The sequence below is a fragment of the Pongo pygmaeus genome, chromosome 7, assembly GCF_028885625.2.
Source record: "Pongo pygmaeus isolate AG05252 chromosome 7, NHGRI_mPonPyg2-v2.0_pri, whole genome shotgun sequence".
NCBI classification, from domain to species: Eukaryota; Metazoa; Chordata; class Mammalia; order Primates; family Hominidae; genus Pongo; species Pongo pygmaeus.
This window is the reverse complement of record NC_072380.2, coordinates 29876597-29894901: the sequence shown is the minus strand read 5'-3', so window position 1 is coordinate 29894901 and position 18305 is coordinate 29876597. Positions and strand designations below refer to the sequence as shown.

The 18305-nt window shown below is 42.9% G+C and overlaps 1 long non-coding RNA gene across 2 annotated transcripts in view; it reads right to left on the bottom strand.

Moving 5' to 3' along the window:
* Positions 1–18305, bottom strand: part of LOC129043034 (uncharacterized) — a 48202-nt gene that overhangs the window by 6624 nt on the left and 23273 nt on the right. Inside the window, exons 2-3 of one of the 2 annotated variants that reach the window (XR_008504275.2) lie at positions 1509–1624; positions 78–864 (exon numbers count right to left, since the gene is read on the bottom strand). This is a non-coding gene — a long non-coding RNA (uncharacterized LOC129043034). The remainder of the gene's footprint in view (positions 1–77; positions 865–1508; positions 1625–18305) is intronic. The other variant, XR_008504274.2, reaches the window with a different exon arrangement.

Below are 18305 nucleotides of genomic sequence, written 5' to 3'. Positions count from 1 at the left end.
TTTTAATGCCTGATGAGGCTAATGCTAGTATCTCCTCATTACTTTTATTTTGCCAAAATATTTGTCAATATACTTACCCATTTATTTTTTTCAGATGAACTTTAGATCTGCTTTGTTACATTTCAAAAGAATATCTCTTGATATCTTAGCTGTGATTGGGGAAGAACTGGCATCTTCCTTTGTACAAACCCCTGGACTATATGAATAAAATGAAGATGAGTAATCTTCCAGGAAGATTTGGAGATCAAATCCTAGACTTCTAACTCTTGGAAGTCTATGTGACAAGGAAGGTAAACAAATGGAAAACTTTAGTAGGAATATTTTTCTCCTCACTCTTTTTCTTACATGTCACTGATCTCTAAGACTGCATGCCCTGCCTTTTCTTGATGCTTCCCGCACAGCTGTTTTCTTTTTCCTCACCACCAGCCTCCGAGCACACACAGTGGAGGAATGAGAGAAGGTTACACAAAAATAACTCTTGTTAATTAAAAAATATCACTGAGTTCCGTTAGGCAAGTGAGGGATGCCACACTTAATTTGTCATGGTTTGCAGTACTAGGTCCCCCAGACTGATACCTTTCTTTGAAAGAAGAAGCTTGTCATCAAGCTGGTGGGTCTCTTAGGTCTGCTGTGGTTGTGATTCCAGATGTCAAGTCTCATCCCATTGTTGGTGGAAGTCGGGGATGCAGCCCTGCCTTCCAGCTGCTCTGGCTGTTGTTCTGTTATGGAAAATGGAAGCTGTGCTCCTGTGTTGGAAGATGGGAATTATCGCTGGCGCATCTGTCAGCATCCAGCTCTTTGATGGGGATTTTGCACCTTTTGCTTTTGCATTGTTTCACATTATGCATTTTGTAGGTCACTCCCCTGCAAGACAGAGGGAAAGGCCATTATTGGAGTACTTTTTTTTTTTTGAAGATTTACACTTTTTGCTTTTATTACAAAGTATTGTGAAATCTTCTGCTCCATCAGTCGTGAGAGCAGGAAATTTAAGTCTATCACTTCAGTAATATTTTGGCTCTTAGTTTAGGGTTCATCCTTTCCCTAGGGACTACATTGAGATAAGTTAGACTGAGTGAAAGGTAAAGACTAACACTTTGAACTGATGTCATTTCCATTGTGAAGAAGTAACTGCTAAGAGCGAGTTAACAGGCAGCACTTTTGAGAGACAGAAAAGTCACCCAGACAGGAGATTGGGAACTTCCTCAATGACTTTGTCTTCCTCATTTATTACACTCAGTTTGTCAACAATCTTGTTAATTATACATCCTAAAGGCGATTTTTTGGCAAGCTCTAGGACACATTCAAAATATTACATACAAGTGTATGTTAACATAAATAATCCTAAAGTAAACATACATGTGACTACCACCATCTGGACATTTCACATCAAGTTATAAAACACTTTCATCATCTGGATGACTTCTTGCTTCCCCCGTCACCCCTCTATCTCAGCTGTTTCCCCTCCTCCAGCCCCTAAGGACTGGTGTCTTTTATTTCCCCAGACTTACTCAAAGCCTTGATTTGGTTTTATGCTTTGCTCTTTATTGCACAGATCTGAACAAGGACGGCAGCTGGGCTGATATTTCATTTATCCAGAGACGCAAGGGTGCTGAAGCTCAACATCCTTATTTGCCATCATGAAAAGCATTTGAAAGGGGGATAGAAGAAAATTGATTGCAGGAAACCTTAGATTGATGAGCATGAGTAAGGGCTGCAGGGGGCACTGGAAAATTCAGATGCTATCTCTTTCCTATGAATTCTGCCTTTCCTCCCTGAGCTTGAAGACTCTTCAGTAACTAGAACATATCCGCTTTACATGTTAAGTGACAGAAAAACAATTTTCCATGACGTGAGGACCTCCAGTCTATATTTTATTTATTGTGGTAAAATATATATAACATTTACCATTTTAAACACTTGTAAGTGTACAATTCAATGACATTGAGTACATTTACATTTTTGTGCAAACATCATGGTCATCCATCTCCAGAACTTTTAATCATCCCAAACAGAAACTCTGCACCTATTGAACATTAACCCCCATTCCTTCCTCCCTCCAGCCCCTGGTAACCTCTATTCTACCCTCTGTCTATATGGATTCAGCTGTTCTAGGTACCTTATGTAAGTAGAGTCATATAATATTTGTCCTTTTATATCTGGCTTATTTCACTTAGCATAATGTTTGTGGTTCATTCATGTTGTAGCGTGTGTCAGAACTTTATTCCTTTTTAGGCTTGAATAATATTCCATTCTATGTATATACCATATTCTGTTTATCCAGTCATCTGTTGGTGGACATCTGAGTTGTTTCCACATTTTGGCTATGGTGAATAATACTGCTATGAATATTGGCGTCTGTTTGATTCTCTCTCTTCAGTTCTTTTGGATATATACCTACAAGTGAAATTTCTGGATCATATAGTAATTCTGTTTAATTTTTTGGGAACTACCAAAGTGTTTTCACAGTGACTGCACCATTTTACCTTCCCATCAGAAATGTACAAAGCTTCCAATGTCTTTACATCCTTACCAACATGTTTTTTTTTTAATTTTTTGTTTTTTGATAATGGCAACCGTAATAAGTGTGAAATCGTATCTTGTTGTGGTTTTGATTTGCATGTCCCTAGTGGCTAGTGACATTGCACATCTTTTGGTACTTATTAGCCATTTGTATATCTTCTTTGGAGAAATATCTATTCAGAGCCTTTGACCAGGTTTGAATCGGGCTGCTCATTTTTTTTTTTTAATTATAGGACCTCTTTATATATTCTAGATATTAATTCCTTACCAGATAAAGTGATTTGCAAATACTTTCTCCCATTCTTTGGGTTGCCTTTTCACTCTCTTGCAAGGGTCCTTTAGGGCACAAAGTTTTCAATTTCGGTGAAGTTCAATTTCTCTATTTTTTCTTTTGTTGCTTGTGCTTTTGGTGTCATATCCAAGAAATCATTGACAAATGCAATGTTATTAAGCTCTTGCCCTATATTTTCTTCTAGGAGCTTTATAGTTTTATCTCGTTATTCCATTTGAGTTGATTTTTACATATAGTATAAGGTAAGGTAAGATAAGTTAAGGTAAGATAAGGTAAGGGCCCAGTTGGTTCTTTAGCATGTGGATATCCAGTTTTCTCAGCACCATTCGTTGAAGATACTGTCCGTTCCCCATTGACGGTCTTGGCACCATTACTGAAAATCAATCGACATTATATGTAAGGGTTTTCATTCTACTGACCACAAGCTGATTTGGAGAAATTGGTCTCATATAGTGCCAAAAAAAAGTTATTACTGAACCACAGCAACAAGTACATTTTCTTGGGTAAATACTATTTTTTTTCAGTCTACAAAATATTTTGAATTAGAATATCTTGAACATGCTTTTATCCATTCGTTATTGATATTTAGTTGTTGATGATGCTGTCATTTTTCGAAATATGTGAGTTTCAATCCTTTCTCATCCTGCAAGGTGAACAGTGATTTCTTCACTAAATGGTCCTGAAATTCTCAGAGGATCACTTAGAGGGGGATAGGGCTTTTGGAATGTTGTGACCTTGGTCTGTGGAGAAGGAGGCGCCTAGGAGTTGGCACCAAATGACTGCTGGAAGTGTAATTTATATGATATTGGCATTATTGTGACTCTATATGCCTTTTTTCCTTGAGACATCTTTTGGGCATTTGAAAGCCCATGTTTACTGCACCCTAATGTTTTCAGATTATTTTCTTAAATGCTGTCCTATATGGTTCTCATGACCTCTCTGTGAAGTAACCCAGTTAGATATATATTTTATTAGTTAAAGACCTGAGACTCACAGAAGTTGAGTGGCCATGTCCAAAGTTCATAGCCAGGAAGTGGAGGACCTGGGACATGCGTCCTGGCTCCTGACCCTGAGGCTTTCCTTTTACAGCACACTCCAGAATACAGCACCTGCTATTCTGACTTACATCATTTCTAGAATAGGGTTATTGGCAGATGAGACACCGTCTTCTCCCTCCTCATCATGGAAGGGTGAGTATTAGGCAGAATGATAAAGGTGAACTCTACAGAGACTAAGTGCAATTTTTCTTGGTACATTCCCATTGTAAGTAGCATGTTAAGAACTACCAGAAAAAAATATAGCCATGGAGAAGGAAAAGCTTTGCTCTGAAAGACCTTCTCCCCACAGTGAGAATTCTGGTTTCACATGGAAATGGCAGGCAGTAGGATAGCCATTCTCATAAATCATGTCATGTGGTGAAGGCAGAAGCCTCCTCATTTAGAACAATGCTTTAATTTCCCAGATGAACAAACCAAGGACCAGGGAAGGAAGTGATTTCCTCGTGGTCAAGCTGCTGAATAAAGACAGATCAGGCGCTGGCACCCTGCCCTCCTACTTTCAGCTAACAAACCTTGCTAGGGAGCATTCCTGTTTCACAGCTACCTTCTCTAGCGTACTCATTTTTGTACATGTGCTGTCATTTTTTTAGATATCAGGATGAAGCCTCAATCATCTTGAATAAAAAATACGAACATAGACTTGTTCACCAAATTGTCCTGAAATTCTTTTCATAAAAGGAAACAATTTGAATCTTGGATGGAGTAAACTGAGTGCAAAAAGAAGGAAAAACTGCTTCAGACAACAGGTCACTGTATTAGGCCATTCCTGAATCGCTGTAAAGAAACACCTGAGACTGGGTCATTTATTAAAAAAGAAGAGGTTTAATTGGCTCATGGTTCTGCAGGCTTTATTGGAAGTATGATGCCGGCATCTGTTCAGCTTCTAGTGAAGCCTCAGGGAGTTTTTAATCATGGTGGAAGGCAAAGCAGGAACAGGCACATCACATGACAAAAGCAAGAACAAGCAAGAGAGAGTTGGGAGGGAGGTGTCACACACCTTTAAACAACCAGATCTCACAATAACCCACTAACAGAAAGACAACACCAAGCCATGAGGGATCTGTGCCCATGATCCGAACACCTCCCACCAAGCCCCACCTCCAGCACTGGGGATTACAATTCAACATGAGATTTGGGCAGGGACAAATATCTAAACTATATCAGTCATTTAATATGCTACATATATATATATGAATATTAAAACAGGAAGAAATGTAAAAAAACATAATTTATTGATTGCCTAATTGATACAATTATTACTATCATTCATTGGACACATTTTTATTGCATATTAGTATGTGCTAGGCATGATGATTAGTACTATGATTGTAATGATGAGCAAAAATGAACATGGTCCCATCTTCATGAAGCATATAGTCTGGTGGCAAAGATAGGCATCAAACAGATAAGCATATAAATACACGTAACATTAATGCTTTAATATGTTTTATGATGAAGAAGTATGTGGTGCTGTGAGGGAATTTCACAGAAGAGAGATTCTGGATTTGTAATTCAGTCTTTCCTGTAGTCGGATGGAACTTGGAATAGCCAAGGAGTTGAAAGAAGACCAGTGCAGTTGGAATTCAGAGAACAGTAGGAGCATAACATGAATAGAGGATGTAGGATGGGTAGGAGCTGCAGGGCGCAGGATATTTTATGGAGGATAAGGATTTGATCTTTCTCCAAAGAGCACTGAGAAACCATTAAATGACTTGGATGGGGCACAGAGAAGATGTGGTGGGAGCTGTTATCATATTAATCCTTTGAAAATTTTTTTTTTTGATGGCAGGATAATAGGCTGGAAGATGGCAAGAACAGGTGCAGGGATATCTGCTAAGTGCTTGTTGAAGTAGCCTAGGCAGGACACAATGGTGGTTTGACTTTGTGATATGAGAATATGGAAGAAGATAAATGGATATATTTGAGAGATATTTAGAGGTTAAGTGGACTGGATTTGGTAATGCATAAAATCTGGAGAGGGAGAGGAAAGCAACAAGAATGACTCCAGGTCTCTTAAACTGCACTACTGAATTGACGGCAGTGCCATTCGTCAGGATAGACATTGGAAGTGGAGTGGCTCTAATGCAGGGAGAGAATGCTTGGGCTTAGACCACAAGGTAAGTTTGAGGCATCTCTAAGTAGAAATGGACATACAGTACAGGACTGGAACTCAGAAGATGGTGTTAGCTGGAGATATAAATTTGGAATTTGGGAATGAGTGGCTATTGAAGCCATGAACATGGACAAGATGGACAGAAAGTACAGAGAGAGAAGATAGGAGGGCCCAGTATGGAGTCTTTGGTATTATGAGTCTTGATGGCCTAAACTGAGAGGATGAGTAGGGGAAGGACACAGAGAAGGGGCAGCCAGAGAGTAGAAACCATGAGGTGCGATGTGATGGTGACCAAGGGAAGAAGATTGTGTTGAAGAAGAAAGCAGTGGTCTTCTAAGTCAAATCGTGCTTAGAGATTCTGTAAGGTGAGGACTAGAAAAGGTACATTGGGCTTAATGGTGTGAAGATCATTGAAGAGGCTTATCTACATCAGTGGATAGTTGCGAGGGGAAGTCTATTGGGAGTGAGATGAGGAATGAACAGGAGGGGAGCAAATGGCATTAGAGTGGTACCTATGGTCTTCCTTTGTGCATCAGCTCATGAAATGTGCCCCAGGCTGGGTGCAAGAACAGGTCCCAGAAAAACCTGTGATTTGCAGTATGATCATTGCTAAATCACCTAACCCTTCCCTGCCTCAGTTTCCTTAATCAATTCTATGGACTTTAACCAGGGCTCATGAGGGATGGAAGAGCTTTGGAAATCCAAGCTTAAATTATTCCTTAAATTCACTAAGCTCCAAATGCCAATTATTTTTAAAACTATTTTCCTGTTAAAGATGTGTCCTCTCTCACACCTCAAGAAGATTTTTGGTTTATTTTTGTTTGTATTACAAGGGATATTCCCCTTTTCCAAATCTGGTCAACAATAGAAAGTCCTTATCTACGTTCTCTTGTGATCTTGGTTTAGGAGATAATATCAAATCTCCTATGTATGTATTGGCTAGTAACGTATTTATTTACCCTTAAGACCTATATTGTTTGTATAATCTTAAGGCTGATGTGAAAGAGGAGAAAAATCTGTTTTTTGTTTGTTTTCTAAATGATCACTGGGTACACTAGAGAGGATTATCCTTCAACAAATATGCCACAGAGTTGAAGGAGGTGATCAGGAATCCCTTAGAGTCTTAGAAGCTCTCACAATGTGACTGATTCCATATGTTTAATGGTAAATATGATAAGCCCTTTAGATTTCTCTATTAACTTAATTTCCCAGACTGCCACAATGGTGAGTAATTGAATATTAACAGATGAAAATGGAAGCTGTGGACACATGCCAGTTGTCTCATACCAATGGCTCCCTAATGTGAAAAGCCCTGCTGATACCCAAAACCTTACTATGGCCTTTCTTGAAGGAGCAGGTCTGTTGGAAAATAAAGTTATCATTGGCTAGATAATTGATATTTGTTTTTTGTTCTTTTGAAGATATTTATAGGGCCCAAATCAGTGGTATGGTAGACTGAGAGTCCTGTGAGAAGTACAGTCAGGGGATATGAGTGAAGATTTGTTATCTTAGAGCAATGGCTGGAGATTGGGCCAGGCCTGGACCCTTAAAATCTCCTGTTCTATCCTCCATATTCTTTTTTTGCTGTTTATGTGTTTGGGAGTAAAGGACTCCAGGGTTTTAAGATATAACAGAGTGATAAGATGGAATCAGCCTGGATCCCTGAGTCACCACTTGGTGGTGAGCCTCCAGGAGGAACTTTCCCATTAGACTGCTGCCTGAGCAAGAAATAGACCTGTGTGGTGTCAAGCCATGAAAATTTTTGAGTTGTTTGACATAGCAGGTGGTTTACCCTGAGTAACAAATCACAGATTTATAATGCAATGTGAGCTGTGCTATAAGCGAAGCTTATATAAAGTGTTATAAGAAGAGACAAAGGCCTGATTAATTCTACCTGGGAAAGTTAGAGAAGGATAGAAAGATGAGATGATATTTAAGCTTGATAAACAGAGAAGAGTTTGCCAAATGAGACAGGTGCGGAGACAATTTAAACAAGTGGTCTAGTGTGGGCAAAGTCCACGGTGCATGGAAATATATTCTGAGTAAGAGTGAGTGACAAAGTTCCTTTATGGGACCTTTGTAGGGGGCAATTGGAGAAGATGCTGAGGCCAGAGCAAGCACTGAGGGCTATACCTCTTCAGTTTTATCCAGAAGATAGTAAGGAACCGTCAATATTTCCAAGAGAAAAGCACATGTTAGAAGGATCCTCTGGCATCTGTGTGGGGTATGGATGAAGAAGGTTGCACGTGGACGCTGGAAGTACATTTAGAAAGTTGCTTCAGACCTGTGATCCCAGCACTTTGGGAGGCCGAGGTGGGCAGATCACTTGAGGTGAGGAGTTTGAGGCCAGCCTGGCCAATATGGTGAAACCCTGCCTCTACTAAAAAAAAAAAGTTAATTGGCTGTGGTGGCAGGTGCCTGTAATCCCAGCTACTTGGGAGGCTGAGGCAGGACAGTCGCTTGAATCCAGGGGTTGGAGGTTGCAGTGAGCTGAGATCACACCACTGCACCCTAGCCTGGGCGACAGAGTGAGACAGAAAAACAAAAGAAAGTTGCTTCAGAAATCTAGCAGGAACTTACAAGAAAATATATATGCAGCACACAAAACACAGGGCTGAACACTAAGAAATATTAGGGCCATTTTGTTTCTTTTCCCTGAATGAGGGAAATGACTGTGGGAATGAAGAGAAAGTGAGTGGATAAAAGAGGCTTTTGGAAGCTATAAATCCTTGATGAACAAGTATTGAATAAATGATGCAGTATCTTTTGGGGATGCTGAGTGGTCTGACTGTTAAACACCCCATGGTGGGCATGAGGGTTACTAAATAACTGTGTCCCATGTCCTCTCCTCTCACTAGAAGCTCTTAAAAATCCAGACATCCAACAAGAGACCAATAGGATACACTGATGTTTTATGAATGGGGCCAGGACCAGCCTGAGTGTGGAGCCTCGTGGGCTGAGTTTCCCCAGGATTCAGAGCCCTGAGGTTGAGTTATCTACTGGTCAGCTGGATCAGGTAATCAGTACCTGGGGGTTGGTGGCGGCAGGGAGTTGGGGTCAGGCAAGAGGGATTGCGTCTCTGGAAGCCTTTTGTGCTGTCCCGTGAAGGGCCCCTTTAGGGAGGGTGGGTGATATGGACAACGTGAATGAGGGACAGAGGGCCATATATTCTCAGTTATGCACAAGGCAGCCAGCTCAGCTGCAGGAGGAGATTACCTGCTTGTTCATCATATCCAGATTCTTGCTGTTAGGTCTCCCCTCCTACGTGAGGCGTGGATTGGTGGTAAAGTAGGTTGGTGGTGAGCACTAAACGGGAAAGAGTAAAGGTATAGTTGCCTAAAGTACGGACCTTTTCAGGCAATTATAGAAGAGTAGACAGTAATGATGAAATTGATGGAAATTTGGTGCAAGGGGGGAAGAGACATCCTCTGACAGAGACCCTGTCATCATCAGTCTAGGCAGGGAAGGGACACTGAGATGTCAAGATGTCATCACATCTATTCCTGGAAATGCAGGGCTGCACTTCCAGCCATACCCGGGGGAAGCTGTCTGCTCTTTCTGAAAATATCTTGATATTTCGTTAACACATTGTCCCTTTTAATATACACCACTGTCTTACCACCCTAGGGAACGTTTTTTTTTTTTCTCTCTCTCTCTTTTTTTCTTTCTTTTTTTTTCTTTTTCTGTGTGTGTGTGTGTGTGTGTGTGTGTGTGTGTGTGTCTAATCTAATTCCTTACAGCTGCAATATATTCTGTTTTTCCTTGCAGTTCAGCTGCTATAAAGAGACAGTGCCCAGCCACCCATACAGCATTCCTTTGTGGCAGACAATGGACTGGTGAAATGCAACGTAGACGGTCTGAGGACTCTGTGCAATGGAAACTCCAATTGAAATTGTACATAATCACTAACATTCTACCTATTCAAGGGGGCTGAAGATGGAGTCTAAGAAAAAGCTCTGAAGCCAGAACACTGTTGCAGCCTTGGCCTCATTTTCCAACAGGTACACTAGAGCTATAAATACACGCACGGGCCACAGGGATGGCACAGGTAGACATGGCCAGCTCCCGGGCTCATCTTTGGCAGTATGGAGTGCTGGCATGTTGTACTTTTTCTGTGAGAATCTGGGTCCACACTTCTATTCTGCATGCCTGGTTTCTCGAAGGGACAGTGACTTCTACCAAGAAAACAGCTAGTGGGGTTGTTTACATGGAACAATGAGGCTTGGTGTTGGTCTGGATCTGGTTAACTGGGGGAAAGGAAGGGAGTCGCTATGACTTTATCCCACTTTGCTTTGCAGAAGTCTTTCATATAATCAGAGGGCTAGAAAAGAAACAGAAATACATATGCCGGCTGCTACATTTTACAGAAGAGGAAATGGAGGCACCCAGAGATAAAGCCACTTATACAAAATCATGGTGAGATAAGGGTTCTCAGAGATTGGTTGTGTGTAACAGAAACCCAGTTGAACAAGGTGAGGGTCAAGGTAAGCCCAAGACCTCGGGGCAAGAAGTGCCGGAAAGAATGGAACCAGGAGCTTAAAACCTTTGGAAATTAAGGTTTCTTATTCTCTTTCTCTCTCTTTTCCGTATGGTCTCTCGTATTTGTTTCTCTGCTCATCTCTTTCCATCTCGTTTTTCTCAACAGCCCAACCTCTTCATAAGCCAACTCTGTTCCCCGTGCGCTCTCCCAGATAGTGCCCCAGCAGAGATGAATGGTGGCCCTAGGCTGGAGCACCCCTGACCACGTTCCAGTGACAGCTTTGGGGAAGTGTAGATCTGACTGGCCCATCCTGGTTCAGGGCTTCCTCTCCACTTCTGCTTCCCAAACCCCTCACCCTCTCACAGGACTATGGAGCAGGGGTTCTGAGAAGGACAGGGAAATTGGCTACCCTGTCTACTAAGTGATGGAACTGGAACGAGCTCTTGGACTCCTTTTCCTGTGCTTTTCCATTACACTGGGCTGTGTCCACATGAACACTCGGAAGTCAAGTACAAATTGAAATGGGAATTTGGAAGGGGGTTTAGGACAAGAGAGAATTATCTGTTTCTTAGATCTAAACCCTCATGCTTTGTTCTGGGCCTTCCATCTGCCTCTCTTTTGTTTTGTTTCTCAGACTCTTTAGATGGATGAGGGTGGCCTGTGTATTGACTTCACCTGAGCTTCCAATGGCTAGCTTGGCATTATTCTAGAAACCTGGCTTCACTAAAATAAATAATAATGAAGAGTTTTTCGGCAATTCAGCAATCCTCTCAAATCGACTGTAGAATTTAGAGCTGGAATTGAAAAGACACATTTGGTCGGACCTTCCCCACCTTCATTTTACAGATGGGGAAACTGAGACTCTACGAGATCAAAAGGACTAACGCAAGTGATCCTAAAATCTAGTGGCAGGCATGAGGCTAATGAAGACTCTGTTCCTGATCTGCTGCTGCCTGAAACAACAGCTGCTTACAACAGCTCCTTCCTCGGGCCTGGAAACCAGATGTGAGGACATTCGGGAAATGATAATCCACTTGAAAAGCCTACCAGTGGCCAGGCCTTCTTTGCATGTTTCTGAAGAGCCCAGAGAGTCACTGCCTTCCTCAAGGACAGACAACATAGTCTGCCTAGCCCACAGAGCTGCCAGGAGAAGCCAGGTGTCAGAGGCTTTAGGCCCTGGCGTGGATCCTCCACTCCAGAGAGGAGCTGAAGGCAATTCTCACAGTGCCCCTGTAGCAGCAGAGAAATCTTTCTCCAGCCCTCGTGTACATCCTTGGGACAGAAACACACAGCCATTCTCCCTGCTCACAACCAGGCCCCATCAGCATAGAGAAGCATTTAGGGCTCCTTTGTGGGGCGCAAATCCAAACATGCAGTGATTTCATTTTTCTAACAACAGCATTTCTAGTCTTCCCACAGCACTAATCAGTTGCCACTAGAGCATCTCTTGCTTCCAAACATTTCCCTTTTTCTTTGCTTCTGGGAAAGCGCACAGTTCAGGAGCCTTATCCACATGGATGGCAATCCCATTCTTTGGCTTCTCTGGGGTAGATCAGATTTAAAAAAAAAAAAAGCAAAAAAATCAAGCTTCCTTACCTATACCTATCTCTTCACAAATTCCTGTATCATGTTTGATTTATTTATCAGCCATGAGTGGATCCCACACTGCAGGACCCTAGGCAGTAATGGATCACCAGAGGGAGGAGATACCCTTTGCAGGCCACTCCTGACTTTTCTCTGCAGCTAGTGGCCTTGGGGCAGAGTCATTTGCCTCTCAGCAGGGCAGGTATCTCACTTGTAAAAGCTGAAGAATAGAAATGGTGGGGCCATAGTGATAGTCATCAGTTGGTCTACTGTGAAGTTTCAGGGTGAGGGTGCAGCCACATTAACTACGAAGTCAATGGCCTCTGGAATTGTGTAACACACACCTGCACACCCAAGCAAAATGGCCCACTTGGTACCAGAACTCTAAATGCAAAGTTTTCCCAAGAGTTTGCACTGTGGCCAAGGAAACCCAGGATGCTGACTGGCCTGGCTGGTGGAATAATCGTCAAGAACCAGGGCTATGGGTCAGACACTTTGAGTCTGAATCACAGCTCTGCCACTTCCCAGCAGTGAGGCCATGAACAAGTTAAATTTAGTAAGTATTCAATAAATCTTTGCTAATTCATCATTATTACTCCTACTGCTACAGTGATCCTGTTTTAATCAGGGACTGGCCCACCTGTATGGCTCTGGTTCTCCCTCTGGCTGAATTGTACACTTCTGCACTTGGTCTTAGCCAAGAGGCCAAGAAGCAACTACCATTGCACACTTCTGGCCCTGAGGTGCATCTCTAGATTTTAGGGCCCTTTCCAACTCACCTTGTCCTTGGTTATCTGACACAGGAAATCTGAATTCCTCCTCCTAAGCCTCATCACCCACCTTTTCCATAGCTGCCTAACATCTTTTCATGGAAAAGCGTTTTGGCAGCAATTTGAATGATGAACTAGCCATTGAGTATTCACGAATAAATGAAGCAAATCCAAAATATCTTGCAATGAACACATTCATTGCAGCAATTGACCAAGGTGTCTGAGTCTTAAAACTAATCCAAGGTCTCCTGGAGATATTTTTTGCTTGTCTTTTGGTGAGATTTGCAGACAGGGCCTAGTCCAAATATTTCTGAGTCTGTCGGTCAGTGCTATTTTGAGTTCTTTCACATGTGGAATTTATTCCTATACTTAGCTCTTACCCAGCACCCTGGGGTACTTGAAAATGTTTTCAATTGACCAACTGTAGTGTATTAACAAATCCTTGCATGTGCTTTGCAAAGCACTTAAATCCAGCTGACTTCCTATCTCAGCCTCCTTTTCCAGCATAATCTCCAGCCCAAGCTGTGCTGACCACACCTTTTGCAAAACTTTGACCAAAGAATGTGCCCAGCTGAGGATTGCCAGATCCCACAGACAGCAACAGGTCCCACAGAAACAAAATGCCATTGATGCCAGAAAGTGGGCTCTCAGAAAAATTTCAATTGGAGAAATACAACAGAAACGTACACAATTAGGAGCATTGCCCAGTGTCTGGGCAATGTAGAATTTTTTACCCAAAGCTCTGTCCTTCTGTGTAGATAAGGGATATCTCTTGTCAAACAACACAATGGCAATGTTCTGACTTTCTTATGCTTAAGCATGAACAAAAAACCTGGAGCTCATACCTCCACTCACCTTTCTTTTCTAATTGATCAAACTAAGCATTCTGACTCAGTGTTGTCCCGTGTCTAGGAAAAGAGAAACAGTTACCCACCCGGGAAACAGGGAAAGAGTGGTGCCTTGTAGTAAGGCTCTTTATATAACAAGAATGCAATCTGAAACTCCTAAGCCCTAGAAGATTTAGCCCAAATTAAGGACCTTGTTAGCAGCTGATTCCCAAGCCCTTCCTCTGCTTTTATTTCTTTTGTCGACTTGCAGCAAGCCACACAAAAGGAACCTCTTTCTTCTTCTGCCCACAGATTCCTTTCTCAAAAGCCATTCTAAGAAATAATCCAATTCTGTCTCAAATATAAGGGCTTTCATTCTCAGTCCATTATACTGTTTATCTTGGGAATTTCTTTCCAGTTTTAGGTTTTTTTGTTTTGTTTTGTTTTTCTCTACCCGAAGTTAAGCACATGGCTTGCACTGTGAGGAAGATTGTACTAATGGTAGGAAATAGACCACCATCTTGGTATTGTGATCAGGCCACATGGGTTCCGGGCCCCGTGCTTTGTAAGCATACTTGGCAGAGGAAAATATATTTATACTAAGAGGCAAATTATCCACAGTCAAAATGACTAATCATTGTTTAACTTAAATGTGAAAGATAATGGAATGGGGAATGCAGCATTTGCAAGGAACTGGAAGACTGAATAATGTATTAGCAGGTGAGGTGTGGGCCTGTGAGTATGAACATATACCCATGGTGTGTTTGTGTGTGGGGTTTATGTAAAACATAGAAAGACATATCTACTTCTGCAAAAATAAATCAAGAAAATATGCTATCTGCTGCTACACTAGCATCACTACAGCAACACTATTAGCTGCTTTAACCAACAACCCAGGCAAGCTCAGTTTTTCTTAATTCCTTTAAAAATGTTTTATATATTTGAAATACCATATAATGGTATTTTGCTGACAAATCATAGAATCAAATGGCAAAATTTTTAAACACAGATAAAAAATTAAAACCATGATGCAACACATACACTATAAAATCTCTACTTCTGACTACTTCACAGTTTAAAGTGGTGGTTTTTTATGCGAATAAAACCTATTTTGAATTTGCCCTATGAAAAATGACACAGAGGTCAATAGTAAACTTTTTGGTGCTTCAAATGGGCTCAAATACATCTTGTTAGAATGGAGAATATCTTACCATGGCTGATAACACAAAGGCAAATGATCCAGTAGTGTAGAAAAGAAAAATTGAAAGAGATTTTAAATTTGCTCATTCTGGTCTAGGGGAGGAATATTTGCCTGCTAATTTGCTCAAGGATTGACATTCATGGAGCAAATTTTTCATCTTCATGTTTCCGTCTTAGGGAATTATTCTGGAGACTTCATATGCCTCCACCTCCACATCGAATTGGCCATCATATCCTGCAGAATTCACCTCTGAGGAGCTCTGGGACTCTCTCCTTTCCCCTTTGGCTGCCACTGCATTAGAACTGGCCCGTGGCATCTGCTTCTTAGGTTGCTATATTCTATGCCTCTAACATCGTTCTCAACCCATTCTCCCTGCTCCAGCCAAAGAGAGCCTTCTGGAATAGAGAGCTACATGCCTTTTAACTGTTTAAAAACCTTCAGTGGGTTCTGGTTCTGGTTGAAATGCATGAAGCACATACCACTTGTCTCTCCCACTGAATGCAGTGAAAATCCCTGGAGAAAATGCAGGGAGCAGCTACCGGCAGACACAGAAAAGTAAAACAATAACAGCCAGATTGGGGAAGAACTCCAAGTACTGCAGAATGGGTAGCAGATGTAGTTGCAGGAAGAGAACAACAGAACAGAGAAATTAAAGCCCTGGATTTCTAGCCTGTGTACCCGGAAGGGGACCACCTACAAGCTGGAAAGTGTTAGGGAGATGCCAGAGAAGAGGGAGCTCAAGGAAGGGATCCTAGAAAGATGTAGATGAACTCCTGGGCTGCATATACCCCTGACTACTTAGTAAAAATCTCTGCTAAGGTGCCGGAACACCTGTGCACGTGGCTCCCACCTCAGGGGCGGCCTGCAAATGATTAAGCAGTTTCCAGAGCCCTTGGCATTGGTGCCAGATGAACCAGGGTTCAAATCTCTGTTCTGTGGGTCATCCTCTTCACCAGCTGTGTAACCCGGAGAGCCAACACCCTCATCACCCTCTCTAGGCACAAAAAGAATTAACAAGAATTTGGGGACTGAGTGAGTAGTGACAGAAGAGATTAGAAAAGTGTTCTATGAAAGGTGCCTGCTTTGGTTGGGGTATGATTTGTTTCCCCCACCAAATCTCATGTTGGATTTGATTCCTAGTGTGGCTGTGTTGGAAGGTGGGACCTAATGGGAGATGTTTGGATCATGGGGGTGGATCCCTCATGGGTGAGTTGATGTCCTCCATTGGGGGTGAGTGGGTTCCAGGGGTTTGTAGAGGAAGTGGCTGGCACATTCCCTGGGGCTGGAGGACAAAGGAAGGGAGCAGAGGGAGGCTGAGACCCTGGCTTGCCCACAGGCCACCTACATGTTCAGGACACAACTGGGCTGGCTGGGAATGGGGATGAATGACCCATGATGGCAGCAGCAGTATTCTGTGGGTTCTTCCTGCACATGCACTCTGATCAGGGACACATGATGGCAGAACATACAGAGGGCCATATGGAGTTTTGTGTTCTCTTTCCAATTTCTGCATGTATCCTCAGTCTTAATGGTAGAGTCTCTGTTTCCTTAGCTGACATTCTAACTGCCCCCTAGAGAGCCCCACCCGAGTCATCCTTCACATCTGTGCACCCAACAACCCACCTTCCCCTTTTTCCAAAGAGGCCCATTAAAGGTTAGTGAAAGTCCAAGAACAGCATTTCTTCCCATGTAGTGTGGCAGGAGATTCTTCTTTACATTCATGCACTCTCTTTCTCTCTCTCCTGTGAAACTTCATAAAAGCCTACCCCTCTGGCCCCTCGTTTTCCTTCCCCTTTGACTTTCCCATCTTGGGTGTCTCTGCCAGTGCCATCTGGCTGCCTCAGGTTCTGTTGTCCTTCTTGTTCACTCTGGACCCTACTCTCCTGTTCACCTCATTCCAACATGTGCTTCTAATTTTTTAATCATTGTTAGGTTGATGATCGTGCCATGTATCCCCTGAACTAAGATGACAGCATTGATGAGCACAGCTTATTGTTGAAGTCAACACATGTCTATTTTTAATGATAGAAACTAATGAATTTGCAGAATTGTGTTTTTTGTGCACAGGATGTTTCATTGTAAGTGGCTCAGAAATAGTGAATAAGTTTCAGTTTCATAGTCAGCTGTATACTTGTGGCGTCAGTAGGTCCTTGTGGTTGGAAGGACATAGAATGTGGAAGATGAAGTCGTGTTTCTTCTCCCATTGGAAGGGACTCACCTTTGCTCTCATTTTCACTGGCTTCCTGCCCACAGCTCTGGCCCCAGCCCTCTGATCTGCTCTTAGGAATGGTTTCTTCAAGTTCCCTTTATGCCAGGCTAATCCCAGGGCCCTCGGGCACTGATCCCACACAGTCCCAAGGCCAGGAGAGCAAAAATCTCTGCTAAGATACCAGAACACCTGTGCACATGGCTCCCACCTCAGGGGCATCCTGCAAACGACTAAGCAGCTTCCAGAGCCCCTGGCATTGGTGTCAGATGAACCAGAGTTCAAATCTCTGTTCTGTGGCTCATCCTCCTCAGCAGCTGTGTAACCTGGAGAGCCATCACCCTCATCACACTCTCTGGGCTCAGTTTCTTCATCTGTTAAATGGGGATAATCTGGGCTCAGTTTCTTCATCTGTTGAATGGGGATAATCTGTGCAAACCATCCACCACAGAGCTTTGTGCATTACTGATGGATAAGAAAGGTTTTTAAATTTTTTGTCTCTGCTTCCAGCTGTAACCACGGCCCCTCCTCCTGCCCAGCTAACCCAATCCTGGCAGTGCAGCCTGAGCCACTCACATTCCTTTCCCTCTCCTCTCAGGCGGGAGTGGGTTGGCAGTTAAGACTGTACAGTTCATTAGCAGGCAATTGGACAGGTGACACTGCCTGCTGGCAAAATAAACAGCTCAAGAGAAAGCAAATGTCTGGGCTTAGCACCAGGGTGAGGCAGCTGAGTGGAGCCTGTGGGCATCGGGGGAGGGAGGGGATCTTCAGTTTCAATATAACAAAAAACCAAGGGGTGCAGTTAACATCACCACCATCTGGCAGCTTCCTGAACACCGAGACCAAGGGAAGTTTCATGGGGATGAGGCCAGACCAGAAGGTATTTCTCAACCTTCTAGATAGTGCACGGTTTGGTTGGGGAGGGGACTTTAGAGATCAAGTGTGGATAGGTAGATGGTGGCATAAAAAGGGAGCATAGATCACAGAAAACGAATTTAATAGACGGATGTTGCAGACCTTCTTTGCTTGTGGCTTTTTGACTGCCCACTCACTCTCTTTCCTCTCAAGCAAAAGTCACTGAATTCCACCCCTTGAAACCCCTGAAGGCCCAGGGGTGATGTGAGGAGTGAGCCAGGGTGCAGCTCTACCCACTGTGATAGGGGTGGGCTGGGTTCAGCTGGGAGCCCCTCTCCTCTAGTACTGAGACCCTGGCTCCCACTCCCTCTCTCTGCCCCAGGTCCCATCTTCCCGGGG